The 20,475-nt window shown below is 43.9% G+C and overlaps 1 protein-coding gene across 8 annotated transcripts in view; it reads right to left on the bottom strand.

Annotated features, from left to right (window-relative positions):
- The window catches only part of MGAT1 (alpha-1,3-mannosyl-glycoprotein 2-beta-N-acetylglucosaminyltransferase), a 47,235-nt gene that overhangs the window by 15,872 nt on the left and 10,888 nt on the right, over positions 1–20,475 (bottom strand). For 5 of the 8 annotated variants that reach the window (XM_053299601.1, XM_053299603.1, XM_053299599.1 and 2 more), the window contains exon 3: positions 19,360–19,494. The gene's annotated coding sequence lies outside the window, so the exon portion shown is untranslated. Of the gene's footprint in view, positions 1–7,694; positions 7,836–8,022; positions 8,363–17,010; positions 17,032–19,359; positions 19,495–20,475 lie in introns of those variants that run through there. The other 3 variants (XM_053299605.1, XM_053299607.1, XM_053299606.1) reach the window with 3 other exon arrangements.

The following is a 20,475-nucleotide window of genomic DNA, read 5'->3' as shown; positions in this document are numbered from 1 at the left end:
TCCAACACCCATGGAATGGAGTTTTAGTAATTCATCCAATACTTACTAGCAATTGTTCCAGCTCTTGCTCTTCTGGCTTATCCCAGCTTCATTGTTCATAAATATTGTTCTGAAGTTGCTAGGTTGTGAGTGAAATCTGAAGGACTGCATGAACACGTGTTCCCACCTTCATGGCCTCCTGCCTGAGGAGGGTAAGAAACAGTGGGAGCCATCTCCTACTGCTCAAAAAGGATCCTTGTTTCTTACCTTCTCAAAAATGGCACTCTAAGTGAGACCTTGAGGAGATCTGTGTGTTGCTGGGTGTTCTGCTAACCAGAGGGCCAGGAACACTCACCACTGGAGAGCTGGCAAGTGGATTTGTGGATGCCTGGGCCTGACCCAATGCGATAGCTTCATATGTTCAAGAAAAGGAGGAACTAGGAGAGATGGGCATGAATGAAACCTGGATAGAGGACAGGAGGTCAGTGGAAACCCTGCTCAAGAATCATTCTAAAAGGCATTGCATATACAGCAGCAATTTTCAAAGGCTGAAAAGTGATGAAGAGGAGTACAAAGGTCTAGGTCAGAGTAGGCTCCACACGCCATAAGATCGTTCCTCTCTTTGTAATTCAAGGCATAATTGTGTCTTCTCCCAAACTTGTGCCATCATTCCAACAGGGAGATTTGGTGCTTTGCATGAATGAAATTGCTTTGTGTACAGTTTTAGAAGGGTTCACAAGTGTCTCCTTGTATTTTGCTTTCTAATGCCAGTGTGGGGTTATTATAATATTTCTATACCTCTTTTCAAACAAAAGAAATTCTTAAAGTGGTTTACATAGAAAAAGAAGATGGTTCCTAATCCCGATGGATAAGGAAACAGAAGGTAGACACCAGTAACAGCCACTGGAGGGGTGCTGTGCCAGGATAAGTGCCCCAATCTATGCATCTTTGCACACAGCAGGAGGCTGCATGCACACAACTGTGTGCAAAAATTGCTGTATGCTCTGTAGAACAGATGGTTGGTGATTGGTGGAGTGGGGAGCAGAGGGTAAGATAAATTTAGGATGGGGGCATGCTCAAAAAAGTTTGAGACACACTTTTACAACCATAAGGGACTAGAATGTAAAAGATACATAACACACTAAATCCTGCACTGCCCAGAGACTGGAAGACATGGGAACAGAAGTGAGCATGGATCCAATTACAGAAGACAGGCAGTAGCAAATTCCTGGGGAAGGGGTGGTGGTGAGAAGACCAGTTAAAAAAAAAAATCTACGCATTACTATGACAAAACACCTTCTAAAGCAGACCCTCAGGTCTGTAGGAGAGATCTCATCTCCCTTTTCATCTCACCCATTGATATTCTGGCTTTACGCTTGTTCTACAAGCTTCTGATCAAGCTAAGCTGCAAGGACAAGGAGTGTGTTTATTTATTTTTACATTTGTATCCCGCTCGTCCTCCAAGGAACCCATAGTTATTTTTATCCTCACAACCACCCTGTGAGGTAGATTAGGCTGAGAATTAAGTGACTGGCCCAGAGTCACCCAGTGAGTTCCATGGCTGAATGGGGATTTGAATTCAGGTCTCCCCAGGGATGGGGAGTTGTATGACACACATACATACACATCAGTGTTCCCTGTAACAAGGATTCTCAGATGTTGTTGATTACAACCCCCATAATCCCCAGTCATAGGCCATTGCAGCTGGGGATGCTGAGAGTTTTAGACAACAACATCTGGGAATCCCTCTACTGGGAACACACTCTTATCATGCACGTACAATTTCTATAAAACACACTAGTATGGGCATGCATTTCACATATGCTTGAAGGTACAATCTAATGCAAAACTGCTGCCCTGATTAACTTCCTGTTATATCTCATCCTCCCATCAATCTTTCCTCTCACCACTACTTCACCAATTCCAAATTCTTCTCCCCAAAACTGGCACTGTGACTCACTGGGCTATAAACACCTCCCATGGAGCTGCCCACTTTCTCATCACTACCAATATGAAGTGGGCAAAAGTCTGGATGTGCCTTCTGAATCCTACCACAACCTTGAAAAGAGCATCAAGGGCTAACACACTGCCGCACTCCAGCACTGAGCCAGTGCCCTGGGGAACAGGAAGAGTTGCCTGCTAGTGGAAGACATGAGCCGAATTTCATTGCTCTGCATGCCTGAACTGCAGAGACAAAAGAAAAGTCACGTCAAATTTGGCAACAAACAGAAAAACTCAACCAAAAGGCGTGAGGCTGGAAGAATGATTTAGGCCCAAAGCCAAGGGGAAATACTAAAATGTGGATAAACAGAGGTGACCCATTTCGAAACCTCCACAGGACAGTCTCCTGGCTGTTTAGTCAGCTTAATTTTGTAGCCCTTTTATTGCCATCTCCAGGGAATCTTATCTTAGATCCAACCTCTTAGCCAAATCTGCTGCACCCTTACTTGAATCCTTAAAATGAGCTCCATCAACTGGATTGCTCTCTTTAATCAAGCAGCCAATTCTCAGCAGGAAATTGCCCAGGGAATATGGGGGAGGAGGGATATGTGGAAGCATTCAGAAAACAGCAACTAAAGGCAATGAAGGGGTTGGAAAACATTCCCTGTGACAGAAGGCTTTTTAGTCTGGGAACATAAACAGGTTTATAAAAATGCTGAGTGATAGGAGGGCAAAGAGAAATTTCTCACATTCTACTGTAGAAAACAGAATAATCTAGTCCAGTTACATTGAGTGCTGGTATGTTCCGGACAGATGAAAGGAGATGCTTCACACAGACATCATCTTAAGGCAGAGTTGCCAAGTCACCCGGAATTCCGAGTTTCACCTGGATTTTAAGCATCTCACCCAGATTTCAGCTTTCATTTAAAAAAGAAAAAAGCTAAGCTCTAGCCCTTGTAGAAGCAAAGTTATGAAGCAAAACATGTAGTCACTATTGTGCTCAAAAATTATTTTAAAGCCAATTTACATAATATGCAAATTACGCACCCAGATTTGGAAAGCCAGAATATGGCAACTCTATCTTAAGGCATTCATTTCCCCAGGATATGAAGCTGCCCATGAGTTTATAATAGTTTTTTAAAAGGATTAGACAAATTGCAACAACAGCCCAATAGGACCTCTATGTTCATAGCCACTGTCTCTCTGGCAGTAGAGCAAACAAGAGGAGTGGTAATAACTTGGAAGGCAATTAATACATTCTCATGGAACTGTGTGAAGTAGGTATCAGGTCAGGAGTGGAGAGAGGCACATGGCATATAGATTCCAATCTGGAGACCCGGACATTAGTTATGGTCTCTTTAGAACCTTTCCCTCCATTTAGTCACATTAGTTAACTCTCTGAGCTGAGAAACCTGACTGTCAGCACTTACTAACTCCCTGTACCCAGTGAGCTTTGTTTTAGCAAAGAACAGGGAAACCCACCCAAAGGGAACATTAACCACTTTTTGGCACCACCCTCCAGCCACAATACTGTTTCCTCATTGCCGAAAAAAGCACGCAGAGGCACAAAAACAGAAGAAAAGTGAGAAGCAGGGCAGCTTGACTACAGGAAGGGGGCCTTCAGTGCCTGAACTTCTGAGCGCAAACTGCTGATGTGGGCTTTGGAAGTTTGAGTAACTGAACTTTTTTTTTTTTTAAAGAGATAGCTAGAAGTATAGACAGAGATAGCTGTTTTTTAAAGAGATAGCTAGAAGTATAGAGTGCACAAGCAGTTGAGCAGATCTGGGTCTGTGGCCTGTACAGATGTTAACATGACGCCATGTTTTAGTGCTACATGAATGAGTCTAAGGGCCACAGCTCCAGCACCCTACCTAATCCTCTTCTCTGTTTTGTGTGAGGGGAAGTGAGTAAAAGATTTTGCTTCACTTTAGAAACACACCACAGTTCTGCAGGAACAGCAATTTGTTAACTATAGCTTAGTTAGAGCACGGGTTTGCTATTCTGACTTGTTAACAAACAAACCACACCTCCTCAAGTTCATACATAATAGGGAGCTGGGATTTGTTCTTCTCATACAAGGGGAAGGGGAAGGCAGCAAAGGAGAACATGGAAACCGGCAGCTCCCTTGGGCTCAATCACATAGCACTAAACCATGGTTTGACAATGTCTGGAACAGGCATGTAGCTTGCCATGGGGAAAGTGGCCCCACTGAGAGTCAGTGTGGTGCTGTCGTTTTTTCAGCTGTGTGCGGAATGAATTTTGTTCTGGGCACCAGTATCAAGGCATTCAGAGTAGGACATTCCTGATTCAACCGGAATGGAATCTAAAATGAACTGAGCAGATATAAAAAAAATTGTGAGCGTGCATGTGTGCACGCCTTAGGGGCAACACTGGTGTAGTGGTTAGAGTACTGGATTAGGACCAGGGAGACCTGAGTTCAAATCTCAGTTCAGTCATGAAATTCACTGGGGGACTTAGGGCCAGTCATTCATCTCTCAGCCTAACTTACCTCACAGGGCTGTTGTGAGGATAAACATAACCACATATATCAGTCTGAGTTTCTCAGAGGAAGAGCAGAATATAAATTTTAAAATAAACTTAATATTTAGCAGGAAGAGTATATAGTGGAATGCACAAAGTATGATAAAACATTAACCAAATTTCTATGGTTTGGCCAGCCTGGCATTTCTGGCCTCCATTTTAAGAGGACAAAGCTTCATTTTGGAAGAGAACCAGCTAGTCTGTCAGTTCTATCTGTCTGCCAACAGAGGGAAGTATGAAGTGGAGTCCCCCAGGGATCTGTACTGGGATTAGTGCTTTTAAGATTTATTTATAAATGATCTAGAAGCTGGGGTAAGCAGTGAGAGGTGGCCAAATTTACAGGTGACACTAAACAATTAATGATAGTGAAATCTAAAACAGTTTGTGAGGAACTCCAAAAGGATCTCTCCAAAAAAACGCATAATCAACTTGTGGAATTATCTGCCACAAGATGTGACAGCCAACAACCTGGATGGCTTTAAGAGGGGTTTGGATAACTTCATGGAGGAGAGGTCTATCAATGGCTACTAGTTGGAGGGCTATGGGCCACCTCCAGCCTCAAAGACAGGATGTTTCCGAGTACCAGTTGCAGGGGAGTAACAGCAGGAGAGAGGGCATGCCCTCAATTTCTGCCTGTGACTTTTAGCGGCATCTGGTGGGCTACTGTGTGAAACAGGATGCTGGACTAGATGGGCCTTGGGCCTGATCCAGCAGGGCTGTTGGTATGTTCTTAACTGGGTGAGAGGGTGACAGAATGTCAAATGTGGTTCAGTGTAAGCAAGTGTAAAGTGATGCATATTGGGGGCAAAACCCCCAACTTCACATATACACTGATGAGGTATGAGCTGTGACTGACTAGGAGAGAAATCTCGGGGTCATGGTAGACAGTTTGTTGAAAGAAACTTAGTGTGCAGCAGCAGTGAAAAAGGCAAATCCTATGCTCTGGATCATTAGGAAAGGGGTTGAAAATACAAATGCTAATATTATAATGCCTTTATACAAGTCTATGGTGCAGCCACATTTGGAGTACTGTGAACAGTTTTAGTCACTTTTGGTCAAAACTTTGGTTTTGTATCTTAAGAAGGACATTGCAGAGGTGGAAAAGGTACTAAGAGAACTTTACAAAGAATGGAAGGACAGGTTCCTGCCCTACAGGGTTTACAATCTCAATGCTGACACAAGGAATACAATATAGGCAGGGAGGAAAATGGGAGCAGAGGTAAGCAGGGGATGAATATGCAAATCTTTGCTACTTGTATCTGAGTTTAGTTACAATAGGGGATGGGTTTTAAGACTGTGCCAAAGGCTTCATGGAAAAGGTTTTAAGAAGGAATGTGAAATTGTTCAAACACAGAGTAAAGCAGGTAAGCCTAAGAAAGCTTAACTGAGAGAACACTGAAGCAAAAGATTCAAAACTATCCTAGGCTTGCTTCTACCTCCACTTATTCCAAGAGGATGGCAACTTGTTTTAGTCTTGGCTAGGAGCCCATGATCAGTGGGCAAATAAGTCAAGGCTGAAACTTGTATGAAAGATGCCCTGATAATCAAGGACTCATCCCTAGTCTCAAGGGTCATGACGGGTTTACTGAAGTTAAGAGGTGGAAATGTGTACACTGGAAAGGAGTATAGTCAAATCAATGCACTTTATATTCACCCACTGAATCAAAACTATGCATCAGACAACACAATGAAAATGTCTGTGCCAACAGATAGACAGGGACTTATGGGATCCACTGGTATCTTAGAACTGAATATAACAGCTTTATGACATGTGAACAAGTCTGAGCTTGAGTCAGGATAACAATCCTGAACTGATTCCTTAGGAGCTGATTGTTCAGAAGAGCAAGGAATTGCTCCCAGATCTGATCTGTAAAGTCAAATTCCCCGCTTACATAAATTTCTGCCAAAATGGCTCAAATCTTCCAGTCCGGAGTATCTCCCACAAAAAACCCAGAGAAACTCCCCATGTAGTGTGTGTGCCCACAGCAGTCACATTTTTGACATGGAGAGTTAGCTAGATGTGCTTGGGATATGGTCGAAAGGGAACCTCTAGGCGAAACCAGGTCATCATGCAGATGGCAGTTTAACTTGTCGCCCCACCCAGAAATAAATTGTTTTCATGTTTTATTGCCATATTATTGAGCTGAACTTTTCAGGAAGTGAGTGCAGCTAAAGATCCATGGTTACTAGTGCTAATGTACATAGACATCTATAGATAGCACTATAATGCAAAGTTTGGAAGGTAACCACTATGCATTGTATATCTACAGGCACCTGGTCCTGTTCTCTGCGATGCTTCCTTTATGGGTCTTGACACATCAATAGGTTCCCCCCACCAAAAATGGATAGGAAATGAATTATAGCTTATAATTCATACAAGGGTAATGGGAAGCAGACCGAAAATAAGCACACAACTGAACAGAGTCCCAGCTACTCAGCAAACAGCAACTATCATCAACTAATCATAGGACACAGTCTAACACCACAGGATAGCTGAATGACCCCATCCTTTAACCTTAGACTTAGACCTAGAGACTGTTCTGCACAGAGGCCAGCAGACTCAGCAAGTCTGCTAATGTTAAGAGGGTGGCTCAGCCACAATGGTATGTCAGTCTATGCAACAGCCAGATTGAGACAACTTATGAAAAATTTCTTCCACCTTCAAATCCTCTGGGAGACAGGACAAACAGAGAGAATGCAGTCCCTTTTACAGGAAAGGATTTTAAAATCAGATTAACCCCCCGCTCCAAGTTGTATGTTATTCAGTTTCTTGCTGGCGTTTCCTCATATTTTAAGTGCTGTTGGGCATTGGTCTTTTGCTACATATAAGAGGAGGGACAGACACATAAGAGTCAGAGTTAAGCAACTCTGAGTTTACAGGAGACTGCTAGATAGAATGTAGTTGCGCATGCACACGTAAGCGCTATACCAGATATGCACAGCACTGTTGAACCCATAGCTGAAGATATATGTCTCATATGTCTCAGTGTTTTACACACACACACACACACACACACACACACACACACACACACACTCTCTCTCTCTTAATGCATAAATACGACACATTCAGGGCTGTACGTTGACCACCACACAGGAAATGCACACAGTGGCAGCCATATACCATCTAACCCATGCAAACTAGTGCATGGATAAAGACCACTGCATGTACACAGCTCAAGGCAGAATGGCAGGGCAGAGCAATTTACTGTAAGTCATCCAAAGGGCCTCACCGCTTTATAGCTTCCTCAGTGACACTTCAGACCTCCCCCCTCTCGCCATACATGGCCAAAGTTCCAGTGTTAGAGTTCCACTTGCTGTTATCTTGCTGTTGCCACACAGTGCCAGCGTTTCTCAGCGTTCCAGCTGAAGGTCTGTGGAGTCAAAACACAGTGGTGTCGCAAGCATATTACCCAGTCCAGCTTGGGAGACATTCCCTGTGCTGTGACAGAGAAACAAGTCCAGCCTGAGGATACCCTGATGCTGCTAAGTTTTGCCTTTACCTCCCCGCTGCCTCTGTCTGTACCAACCAACAGTCAAAGTCCAGTGCTACAAACTTGCCTTCTGTCTCTCTCGGGCAGCTTTAATCGCTTGAAAAATCTTTCTGCCGGTATCCAATTTCCAGCTGTGGGAGGACGGCAAGGCTCCTGCACTCTGTTGGATCTGTTTGGGACACGGACTGAGAGAACAGCAAGGCACGCTGCCCTGCCAAAGTTTGAAGCCCCGAGTGCCGTGGCAGTGCTTCCCCAGGGAAATCAGGAAATGCAACTCCTCCCTCGTAGGAGGAGGGGGGCAGGGTTACAGGAAATACAGCTCCTCCTTCACAGAGCAGGGTTAGGAGGTTGCCACAGGGCAGCCCTCTCTATCAGGAAGTCAGGGCCCCTCTCCCCTCCAACCTTGAGAAGGAAGGAGGGGAAGGCTTAACCCTCACACAGCCAGAACCACGTGAAAACGGTGACAGCAGGATAGGCGGCTGAAAGGCTAATCTCAGTATTCAGAGGGGGACTATAGGGGATAGTACTGGATTCTGATCCCAAGGGGGGGGGGGGACTGGAATCACAGAACTCAAATTAACATCCCCAATCTTGCATCTGCTGTGTTTTCAGAGAGGCCAATGTGGACCTAAAGTCACTCCACTGATCAGCATGGGAAAATGTGAGGGCCAGATTCTGATCTCAATTACTGGCATTACCACAGGCGCTGCAATTCCACTGAAGTCAAAGAAACAGCTTTCCTGGAGATGATTAGCTAGTAAAGCAAGCAATGACCGCAATGAGCTAATTTCTGCTGCCACGTTCCCCCATGGAGGAGTGTTAACCATTAACTGTTCTCTTCCCAGCCAGCTGGTTGCCTGTTTCTGCTGAGGGAAGCCAGAGGGAAAGCCGGTTTAGAGGTAAACAGGATACAGAAACAGGAGAGCAAAACGGAGTGGAAATTAATGAAAAGACATTAGGTTTCATGTGTAGGGGTGGGGGGGTGGGGGGTTGAGAAGCCTCCCTCCTCACACACTCCTGTCATGGGATGAGGATTAAGGGAACTGAGGAGAAAGTAGTAGATTTGCACAGTCTCAGGCTACTCACAGGCCCCACCAGGAGAAGAAGAGAAGAAGCAATGTCACTTGGGGTCACTGTATGTGTACTGTTGCCCCCCACAACTAGTCAACAAGTTGAGTAAAAGAAGAAAAAAGACTGCTAGAGAGAAAGGAAACAGATACGTAACTTGGGGCTCTAAATGTATGTGCAACTCAGGAAAAGATGTCGCTTTCTTTGGAGTATCGAGGTTTAAATCCCTGCTCAGATGCTTCAAGTCCCCCATCTCTCTAGGCCTCAGTGATTTTACAATGATGTTGTGAGGTCAAAGCAGACTGTAGAGCATTTAAAAGTGCTACATAGAACACAAACAATAAAAAGCATTTATTGGATTATTTGCATCAAGTTTGCTTCAGAAGATCAAGGTCACAACGAAACCGAAGAAGAGCCAGACACAAAATTAGGAGCAGATTGTCCAACCATCCACTCCACAGCTGCCTGCTTGCTAATGGGAAACAGAACTTTAGCCCAGGCTGCCTGCTCCTCTACAAAATTATGCTGGAGGGGAGGAAAAGGGAACAAAGTAGACCAAAAAACAGGAAGCCTGAATCAACTAGTTCAGTAAAGGAGATGAATTTCTAGTGAATAGTTCAGTACCATTGGAAATACGTAAGCGCTAATTCTGATGAGTTTCAAAGCATGGACAGAAGGAAGAGGTGCGTATTTGGCCTCGGAAACAAATATATATTCCCAGAGTACAGTGGGCTAGAGTAGACAGAGGTGGTCAACTGTGTCAGTAAAATAGACTCCGCCACAAAGTAATGTGACTATAGCCCAGGGCTGCTCAACTTTGGCCCTCCTGCAGACGTTGACCTAAAACTCCCATAATCCCTGGCTATTGGCCTCTGTGGCTGGGGATTATAGGAGTTATAGTCCAAAAACAGCGGTGGGGGCCAAAGTTGAACAGGCCTGCTATAAATTACAGTAGCACTTGAGAGCTGAGAAGATCCCAAGCAGGGATGTGCACAGAACTGGCAGTGGGGGTGGGGTTATCTTTAAGGAGCAGGGAGGTTGCTCTCCCCCTCCCCCCACCGGCCTCATTTCCCCCACCGGCACTGTGCTAAAAAATGATCCTGAGGGGTGGCAGCGTACCTCCTTGCTGCCCAGTGTGCATGCGTGCACATCACGCAAGGAGGTACACTGCTGCCATGAAGGACCGTTTTTAAGCACAGCACCGGTGGGAAAAATGCGGCAGGGATGGGTGGGTGGATAAGCACACCCTCCCTGCTCCTTAAAAAGGTAACACACCCCCCCCCGCATGAAACCGGTCAAACCACTGGATCTTCAAATTGGTTCAGAGGGTTCCATAAAAGGGTCTCCAAACCGGTTCGTGCACATCCCTAATTCCAAGCACCGCCACCAGGTCATTCAGACACCTAATAAATAACTATTTGAGCCCAGAGATCAGAAATAGTATCTCACCCATGAACAAACAACAACAACAACTTATATACCGCTTTTCAACAAAAGTTTCCAAAGCGGTTTACATAGAGAAATAATAAACAAATAAGATGGATCCCTGTCCCCAAAGGGCTCACAATCTAAAACAAAACACAAGATGGACACCAGCAACAATCATTGGAGGTACTGTGCCGAGGGGGGATAGGGCCAGTTACTCTCCCCCTTCTAAATAAAGAGAATCACCATGTTAAAAGGGTGCCTTTGCCCAGTTAGCAGGGGTGACTACACAGGACTAGCTCCTAAAACATTCTAAGAGAAGGATGAGCCCCCACAAGCATGTGTGTTCAATTTGGTCCCATGGGCTTCCCCTTTGGTTCCCCTTGGTTGTCTGTACCTCAGCCACGTTCTTCCATGAGAGCTGTGGGGAAAGCTTCTTCAGCTTCCTTTGTGAAGAGCAACAGAGGCTTTGGCAGACACCTCAGCTGCTCACTCCCATTTGCCTGTCTCTTGGCTCCAGTGGGAGCATGAGCATCTGAGGTACATCACAAGGTAAGAGTTTTCCCAAATGCTCTGTTGCACAATGGGGAGGAAATGACTGGGCCATATCTTGACTTGTATGGGAGTGAGTCAGTGGGCAGAGTCAAAACTGCTGGCTTTTCAACTCTTGCTCTTTTTAAAATATGGCCCCTGTAGAAAAGCTAGTTGCTAAGCAGGAGCCTAGGGATCCCCCCAATCTTGGCCATCAGGCTGGGCATTTGACTGGACAAGAGAGATCTGGTCAACTTACCAGTTAAATAATGATCAAGTATTTCAAAAGCACACACACACACGTATATATTTAACATTTTATATCCTGCTCTTCCTCCAAGGAGCCCAGAGCGGTGTACTACATACTTAGATTTCTCCTCACAACAACCCTGTGAAGTAGGTTAGGCTGAGAGAGTAGTGACTGGCCCAGAGTCACCCAGCAAGGATCATGGCTGAATGGGGATTTGAACTTGGGTCTCCCTGGTCCTAGTCCAGCACTCTAACCACGACACCATGCTGGCATTGACTTTATTAGACCAAAAAAACCCCAAACACTTTAATGATCAGGTTTGATAGTTATGCCAATTACAGAAACAAATTAGCTGTTGTGAAACAATGAAATTAACTTTTTAAAAAGAGTGTAATAAATCACTATATCTTCTGTTAAGATTTCTTTAAATAGACAATCCACTGAACAATTCTTCACTTTGGCTTTTATCTTAGAACACCAGAGTCAGGCTATAGTTATATACTTTTAATTCCATTTCTTAAAAAATGAAATTAACACAAAGTAGCAAAAAAATATCTCACTCACACAGAGGCAGAACTCCCTACTTCATTCAGCAAACAAGATGGAGTCATGGGTGGCCCAAGGCAAGCGACCTTTGCCACTGATATCTGCTTGTGTTCCTGTATGGAGATGCCTGCAATTCTAACAGGTGGCCAATAGGAAATGCTTTGGGGTGTAGCTAGATTTGCCCTAATACAGGAGTAGGAGACAAGCAGCTCTCATCCCTGCCCTTGCTAACAAATAATGCAGTTAAATAAAAGCTGCTGTTATGGAGGCATTCTTGGTGTCACTGGATTATTTGAAAATATCTGACTGTGCTTAAATAATTGATCAAGTATTATCAACTGTTTGTCAACTGACCATCATTCCAACCCTATTTGGCCAGGTCACCTTTGTCCTATCTACAGCTCTAGAGAAAATGAACAAAGGCCTCTGAGTTACTCAACAGTACTGCTCAGGAACAACGACTTTGTCTAGTAAATTTAATTAGGCCATCACCCAGTGCAACACCCTTTTCAGTGAAGGAATATATGAGCTGAGCAAACAATCAAAAATGCAGGCTCTCTGTTCAGAACAGCCATCCAGCTTAAATCCTCCAAATTCTGGTGCCTGGGAACTGGAGCTACAGGAGCCAAAAGGAGAAATTCTGACACTCTATACTCCACCCTGCAGATGCAGCATGCTAAGACAACCTCTCCTTTCCCTCTCAGTTTTACATGCCCAGGTTTGAGTCAACTCCTGATGAGAAAGGTCTTCTGGACAAGATGAATACTATTAGGAGACTGACTGGTGATCTCACACAAAGTCAAGAATGCCACACGAAAGCAGCAAAGTCAACCTTGTTCACAGGTGTACAGAACATGTCTTCTCTTGAGACTCTGGGATGGGGATGTTTTGTGCAGCTGCTCCCCTCACAGTGCCAGACTCCCTCCCTTGTGACTGTCAGCTGCCAGAACAGGAAGAACATTAATAAATAAAATACTCCTTAACGCAGCAACATGCAGCCCGGACCCTTTCCCATCTAAAGACACCAAATCAAATCTAGAAGGGTTGTGTAGGAAAGTACAGAGAAAGCTCTGAAAATAACCTTTTTACATGTAACAAATCAGCTTGGTTTGGCTGATGAGTAGAATCCATTGAACACAGCAGCTCTCACCGATCAGATTCAGCCCCAAATTGAAAAACACAAGAACAAACTGGGATTTTGTATCTCCTGATGAACTGTCGAGCATGACCAAGGCTGGTACTAACAAGAGCTAAGGAACCAGGGGCATAGCAAGCCCTCTGGGGGCCAAAATCTTGGCAGGGGTCCCCCCTTCAACTATGCAAAGTGTGTACGCTCAGTGCCCCAGCACCCCACCCCCTGTATCTGATGTCAGATGCAAGGGGCGGGGCAACCAACACCTCCCTGTTGCTGCTCTTACCTCCTGTTGGCTGCCCCCGGTGCCAACCGCTGCCCCACTGCCGCTTATTTTCTTGGCCCCCCTGGCGGGGGCGGGCACTGTGGCTGTCAGGACCCTCTGGCCAGCCTGCATGCCTCTCCGGCAGAACTGTGCAGGCGTGCAGTTTGGCCAGAGAGGTGCGCAGGCTGGCTGGAGAAGCCTGACAGCCACAGTGCCTACCGCCGCTGCCTCGGGGGGGGGGCTGACCTGCCCCACTCGGCTCACCCCCCCAGCCTCCGGAGGCCAAGATAGGTGGCGGGACAGGTCAGGTCAATGACAGCTGTGGGGCAGTCTGCTTGGAGGCCGCTTGGGGGCGCCCTGACCTTCTGGGGCCTGACCTTCTGGGGCCAGGGACATTTGTCCCTGCTTGTCCAATGGAGGCTACACCCATGTAAGGAACGCATGCCATAGAAAAGACAATAGTACATGCAGGGATCCCTTGCCCCTTGAAGGCCTTGTGTATAAGGATCGCTCTGGTTTCTAAGCCTTTAATTCACCCTACCTAAAGGTAAAATTGTGTTGTCAAGTTGGTGTCGACTCCTGGTGACCGCAGAGTATGTGGTTGTCTTTGGTAGAATACAGCAGGAGTTTACCCTTGCCATCTCCCGTGCAGTATGAGATGATGCCTTTCAGCATCTTCCTATATCACTGCTGCCCGATATAGGTGTTTCCTGTAGTCTGGGAAACTTACTTTGAAGTGCAACTTAAATCTTGCTGAGCTGCTTACAAAAAGCTAGGTTTAACTTATGTGGACAATACAGGCAGATGTTTGTACGTTCAGTTCCGATTATCTTCTTCGGTAGAGAGATCTCTTTGCACTGTGCCCTTTGTGCTGAGTAGTTTTAGGCTTTTCCCATAGTCTGGGAAACATACCAGCAGGGATTTGAACCAGCAACCTCTTGCTCCCTAGACAAGTTACTTCCCCGCTGCACCATTAGGTGGCTATACTAGACAGCTTTAAACTTCAAAGCTCTAGAGGCTAAGAACTTGGTCCATTTAGAAAACTTGCAAGTATGATACTCAAAGCAGTCAAGTCTTGTGTCAGGTTCTGGACAGTGTGACAGTTACATAAAACTTGCACAGCCCCAGGTTATATTTTGTCCCCTTTAAGGAATTGCCTAGTTCAATCATGCTTCTGGTTGAGAGGGGAGAGGCAATAAGAAAAGGGCCTCAGCCTTGTCCTAACTTACAGAAAGTTCCCTAATCTAAAACAGCTGCTCACCAGTAGGAAACAGTCCACCTAAAAGAGACAAGCTGAATGGTGAGGTCTTGCAGAAAACCCCACTGTACATATCAAGTCAGGCAAAAGTATGATGGGATCCAAGAACATCAGCCACACCACTGAGGTTTCACTCCCTTGCTCATCCCCAACAAATGGCATCACCAGCTAATAATGCCTTTCAGACATCTACAACCAAGCAAGTCTCTACTACACAAATGAATAAATGGATACAAATCCAACATAGAGAAGGGCAATATTCAGAAGCCAGTGGGAGCACATTTCAGTCTCCCAGAACACTCTGCTACTCACCTGTAAGTCAACATTTTCCAACAAAAACACTCCAATATGAAATTGTTGAACGAGAATTAGTTTGACTGTATCCATTTAGGATTTGCTCTCTCACTGCAAGTATTAAATTAGAACAACAAAATTAAGACAACTGTGGCCAAGTTCACATGTAGTGCATAACCAGTGGTTCAGCTGAGGTGCTGCAGCCTCAACGTGCACGAGCCACTTCTGGTTTCAGAAACAATATGTCGAGATTGGTGGGTTTGTACCTCATGCCTAGTCTCAGCATATTCAACCATACTTGCAGCATGGAACCCAATATCTGTCATCCACTGCGAATTTTAGTTACAGATTCAACGTCTGATGTCATAATTTGTAATCACTATGAGAATCTCTACGCTATAGAAAGTGCAATTTACATTCCAGTTTGAGTCTGCACAGTTGTTCCGTTCCATTCCACAGATAGGGTAGAATATGCCAAGAATGGGCTTGACATACAAACCCACTAATCTCAGCAGATCATTCCCAAGACTGGAAACAGCTCTCATGCATGTGTTTAGGGTTGTGGCAGCTCAGCCAAACTGCCAGTTCTGCACTGTGAACCTGCCCTGTGTGACTGCCAATGACTGCAATTATAAATATTTTTATTTTTCCTCTGCACCTATGCATAGACACACACACACACACACACACACACACCCACCCCAACAGGATAATATTTCACACATCTGATGTTCACTCTAGTTCCTGAGATGTCCACAACAGATCTAATGAGTCTTTAAGGTTTCACAGGATTTGTGTTCCCAGTACCTGACACTGCTGCAAATTTTAATGCCGCATAAAATAACAATTCAGGGTCGGGACAGCAGGGGAGGGGAGTGTGGACTCCCTCAAGCAACTGGTGGAAACAGTGATGGCCACTTGCATCCAACACACCAATAGCACCTCTTCCTAGTGAATCTGGCAACTGTCACTCATGCTTTTGTAATCTTAATGTGTATTACAATCATTATGTAGGACTGCCCCAAACACTATTTGGAAGCTGTAGCTATATTACAGAAATCAGACTTATTGGGGGTAGATGAGAGCGTATGAGTCCTGTACTATTTAAGCCCAATTTAAGATAGTAATAGTAATCTGAAACATTCCCTACAGATACACGAAGAAGCACTCTGCATAATCTCCTCACTCACAAAGATCTATAGACAGAGGATTTCCCCAAATGCCATATGCCCATGAAATATAGTATTTTAGGTCAAGGAGTGGAGCTCTTTCACATATGAGACACCGATGTGTAATTCTGTTCCTGAGGAACAGAACACCCAACACCCAATTCTATACTCTTAGGAGACAAGTGAAAAATGTTTGAAAGTTTATAATCTGGTTAAATAAAAATTTCCCAATTCCAGTATTCTCACTTTTAAAAAATTCCGTGGTATACATTATATTCTAATTATTTTATTAGCTACCTTATCTCTCTGTTTGGAAGGATAAATAAATGCATGACACAGCCAGAAATCCCTGCCTATTCTTCTGAGAGAATTTGATCTGTAGGCTATTTTTTTAACCACCCATTGTCCTGCTTCATAGCTGGTCTCCTACTCTTTAAGAGAACTGGTGACAGATAGCTTCCCTAGGCATAATGGATATTGAAACCAATCTCCTCTGCCTGGGACACCATGATCCAGCTGACAGAAAGCCAGAGGGCTACAGTCAGGGCATAAGACACTGATAATTTGAAATAATTTTCCAGCCCTGCTTAAAGAATTAGAAAGTTTTCATAACAAAGCAGAAGGCTTAATGATATATCTTTTATGTTTCCCAAGTCCATCTTACCCTTTCAAGAAAGACTTGCTTTAAGTGCCCCTGCTGCCTGAGGCAGGACAGGTAACTAGAATCTCCTCTGTAGTAGTCCACTTACAGGACTCCTTGCCCAATTCCATTAACACCTCAGCAAACCGGTGAAAAACAACCCATCCTTGCTTCAGAGGGTGTTCACCTTTGGAAATTGTGTCAGGAGTTGTAATTCACAGATTCCTTGTTAATCCCTTTTCTTATTTACCTGGTTCTCCACCCCTGTTGGATTGGTGGGGGGGCAGAGGGCTGCTATTTTATTGTTTTTTATACTACATGTATCTGTTAACCACTTCAGAAACCTTGGCTTTGAAGCAATCTATACATCTGAGAAATAAACAAACTGGAGCAGACCTACAGTGGGCTATTAGGACAAGAAGTATTAGCTGAATTGATCATTGTTTATACTAGGCATAATGATGAGAATAATGCTACCTTGCAATTCAGCAATGCTACGTTTCCACTGAGCCTCACTCCCCTTTGCAGAGTGGCTTTCTTCCAGTCTTTCAAGGATCTGCATCCTTAACAGAATCAAATTCTGTTAAGCAGCTAAGGCATAAAGTAGAAGCATTTCAAATGCCAGAAGGCCGTTTCAGTTTCAAGCACTCTGCTTGTCGTTTTCTCAAAACATGAACACTGCCACATCATAATGGGCCATCACCTGCTCACTAGAATGCTTAATTTAGAATTGTTACTCATTCATACACACACACACACACACACACACACACACACACACACACACACACACTCTAAACAGATTGAAAGATCAGAAGAACAGCATTTCTTACTTGCCTTCTTGTTTCCCAATGTAAAAGTTTTCTATCAGCATGTTTTCCAAACTTCTGTTTAACCCTGTACAGTGGTCCCTCGACTTACGAAGATAATCCGTTCCGAACGCACGTTCGTAGGTCGGAATTTTCGTAAGTCGAAAAGCGCATCCACGGAGGTCCGGAAACATTCGTAGGTCGAGGAAACCACATCTAAAAATTCGTAGGTCGAAGAAGCCGCATCTAAACCGGCAACGACTTCCGGTATTTTTTGTCGTTCGTATGTCGAAATCTTCGGATGTCGAGTACTTCGTAAGTCGAGGGACCACTGTAGATACTTTTCTCCCCCATGAAAATCAGTTTCTTACATTTTTAATAAGCCCTCACAGACCACCAAAAATTTATCACAGTTTTTATTTATGTAAACCACATCAAGTCTAAGGAAGTCAGGCGGTCAATACATTTGCAAAATAAAAGAAAATAAAACAAACCAAAACGAAAACACTGCTGAGCTCAAACTTGTACATAGCCACTCAGCAAAAGGGAAAAATGTTTCCAACAGAAAGAGACTTGCATCCTTCCCACTCTCTTTCAGGCTCTCAATATGCCATAAATGAAGATCATAGATATGCATCAGCAGGTAGGCTAGTAAAAATGTTAGTAGGCTAGTAGCTTTTGTGGACCTGTGTGCAAGGCTGATTTGGCTCATGGGTTGTATGATCATTTCTGGCCTGGGAGCAATCATGGCACTCAACAGAAGTATCAAGCTGAAAGACAGCTCCTTTAAGGTGGTGTTTAATAACCCTTGAACAATGCTTAGAACAGAGATTGTATTTGTGCTTGAAGCCTCAAGAAGTTTTCTAATTTTTTGGTGTTTTTGAGAGCAATACAAATGGAATTAGCTCAATTACAAACCCTCAACGTTTTCTGCTGTCTTATGATCTTGAATACACCATCTTGTTTTCCATTTATACTTCCTTTGGTGCTTTATTCCATCTACCTTCAGCAGCTACCGCTTCTAAGTAACACACCAAGTATTGGGCCATTTGAAGATGAACAGGAAAATCTACAAAGGACGCTCTTCAAAAAGAGAGGAGGAAACATTGTGCCCGACAGGGAGAGAAATGGCAGAGACAGCTCCATGCTTTGCAACAGCCTGCCACCATGCAAAAGGAAAAATAAATGGACATGAAAGATCAAACCACAGATATAGGGCAGGATTGTTAGAACTCTCACTTTTAAAAAATGGCAGGAATAGCGCGATTCAATATCCTGAGAGGTTTAAAATGGAAAAAATACATTTGGTACTGTACTTGACTTGGGATTCCTCATTTTCAAGAAGCTGCTGCATTTGTCTTTTCCAACTCTACTGCTGAAAAGTGAGAATTCATGCTGTATTTGTCCCTCTTACAAACTGCAATCCAGGTTTTACTCCATTTTGATTGGTGCAAATTTTAAAAGATCATTAAACAATGCATTCTGGTCCCCCCCCACCCCCCGTTCTGTAGCTCAGTTTGATTTAAAAGGTATGCTGTGTGCAGATGATCAAAGAGCGTCACATTCAACCCATCACAACCTGCATAGCTCACTCACAGACCAACCATTCTAGAGAATCAGGAGAATCTTTTCCAGGAAAAGAAGGCCTTCACATACACATCCTTGCAGGGTTATAAGGGGGTGAATTGCAAAAGTTAAAAGCGGAGGACGGGTGAATCGCAAACCACAAAACCATTCATAAAAGGTACACAAGATTTCTCTGGAAACTAGCTTTGCTATCTTAAACATGAAGCTAATGTGAACAAGCTATTTTCATTTGTTTCAGATTTACATTCAAATAAATGTTTTCAGTCAAATGTCAATGCTCCCTAGCGTGCAACCCCACCAGTCATATTATATTTAAGTCTTAAATATGCATTATATGAGCACCAATGCAAAGCACTCCCAAAACTGGACATAGGACAAGTTTGAGCATTTCTGCTTCCAAGACATCTGAACCTATTGAGAATTCACCTACCTCTCTCTCAGAAGCAGACACAAAATGCTCCTCATGTTCTTAAAGTTAAAGATGACTTGTAGGTCAACTCCCATGACTCCATATATACAAAAGTTATATTCACTTCTTGAAAATGTTGAGAACCCAATAAGATACCTGATGGGGGAAAAAGAATGAATGAGTAGAAATGCCTGTTCCTGAAAACTTAACCAAGTATTATACACTAGATTGTTGTGCCATTATGGTATCCATCCTTGATAGATGAGACAAAGCTCAAAAATAGATGTTACAGAAGTCCAAATTCTGTTACCAATACTTTAACTTCTCTGCTCAGAATTATGATGCATCTTGGGTCATAGAGAAAGTTGTTTATCTCAACATTTGCAGCTCCCACAACAAGGACAACAATTCCTTCCAGGAAAGCTGCTTGGCAGACACACTGCTCAGGCTTTGACAGAGATGAACACAGAAGCAGACAAGCTGGTAAAATTGTCTGCAGGGTGTCAAAACATTTACTACTCACTTGCAAGGTTGCTTTAATTTATAGAATACTGTGAATTAAACAGTCCTATAACCTAGAATCTTATGTGGGCTTTGAACAAACAGATATGTGCAAGGCCAACCCACCAGATTCTACTGTTGTTTCATTAAGGCTGGAATACTAGAGTCAGATGTTATCAACTGACCACCTCTTATCTGACCAAATCATCCAAATGTTAATTATTGCACAGAGTTGAGAATACAGTTGTAAGAGTGACACACTTTTTTAAAAATCGGATCCTGGAACATGTCATAGCACTAGCAGGCGAGCAGGCTCATGGCTCCCAAACCTACACTAATAAGGGATACACTTACACTTGAAACACACACCATCTAGAATAGGTACCACCTCCCTTGCAACTCTCTCCCAGTTAACATGCATGGCTCAAATCCTCCAAATGACCATTTGCTTTACTGCAAGCATCTCTGAACAGAAATACAGGGTTCAGGAAGGAAGCATGAAGCAAACACACAAACAGTGAAAGTGACACAGGTCCAAGACCCCTTCTGAAAACTAAATACTGAGTAAGAGGCTACTGCCGTCAAGTCCTGTGCATGGGCTTTTCTTTTTCATCTGGTTGGCCACTGTGAGAAGCA

Source organism: Hemicordylus capensis, chromosome 2, assembly GCF_027244095.1.
Source record: "Hemicordylus capensis ecotype Gifberg chromosome 2, rHemCap1.1.pri, whole genome shotgun sequence".
NCBI lineage: Eukaryota > Metazoa > Chordata > Lepidosauria > Squamata > Cordylidae > Hemicordylus > Hemicordylus capensis.
The sequence above is the reverse complement of the archived record's forward strand: the minus strand, read 5'-3'. Positions and strand labels throughout refer to the sequence as shown.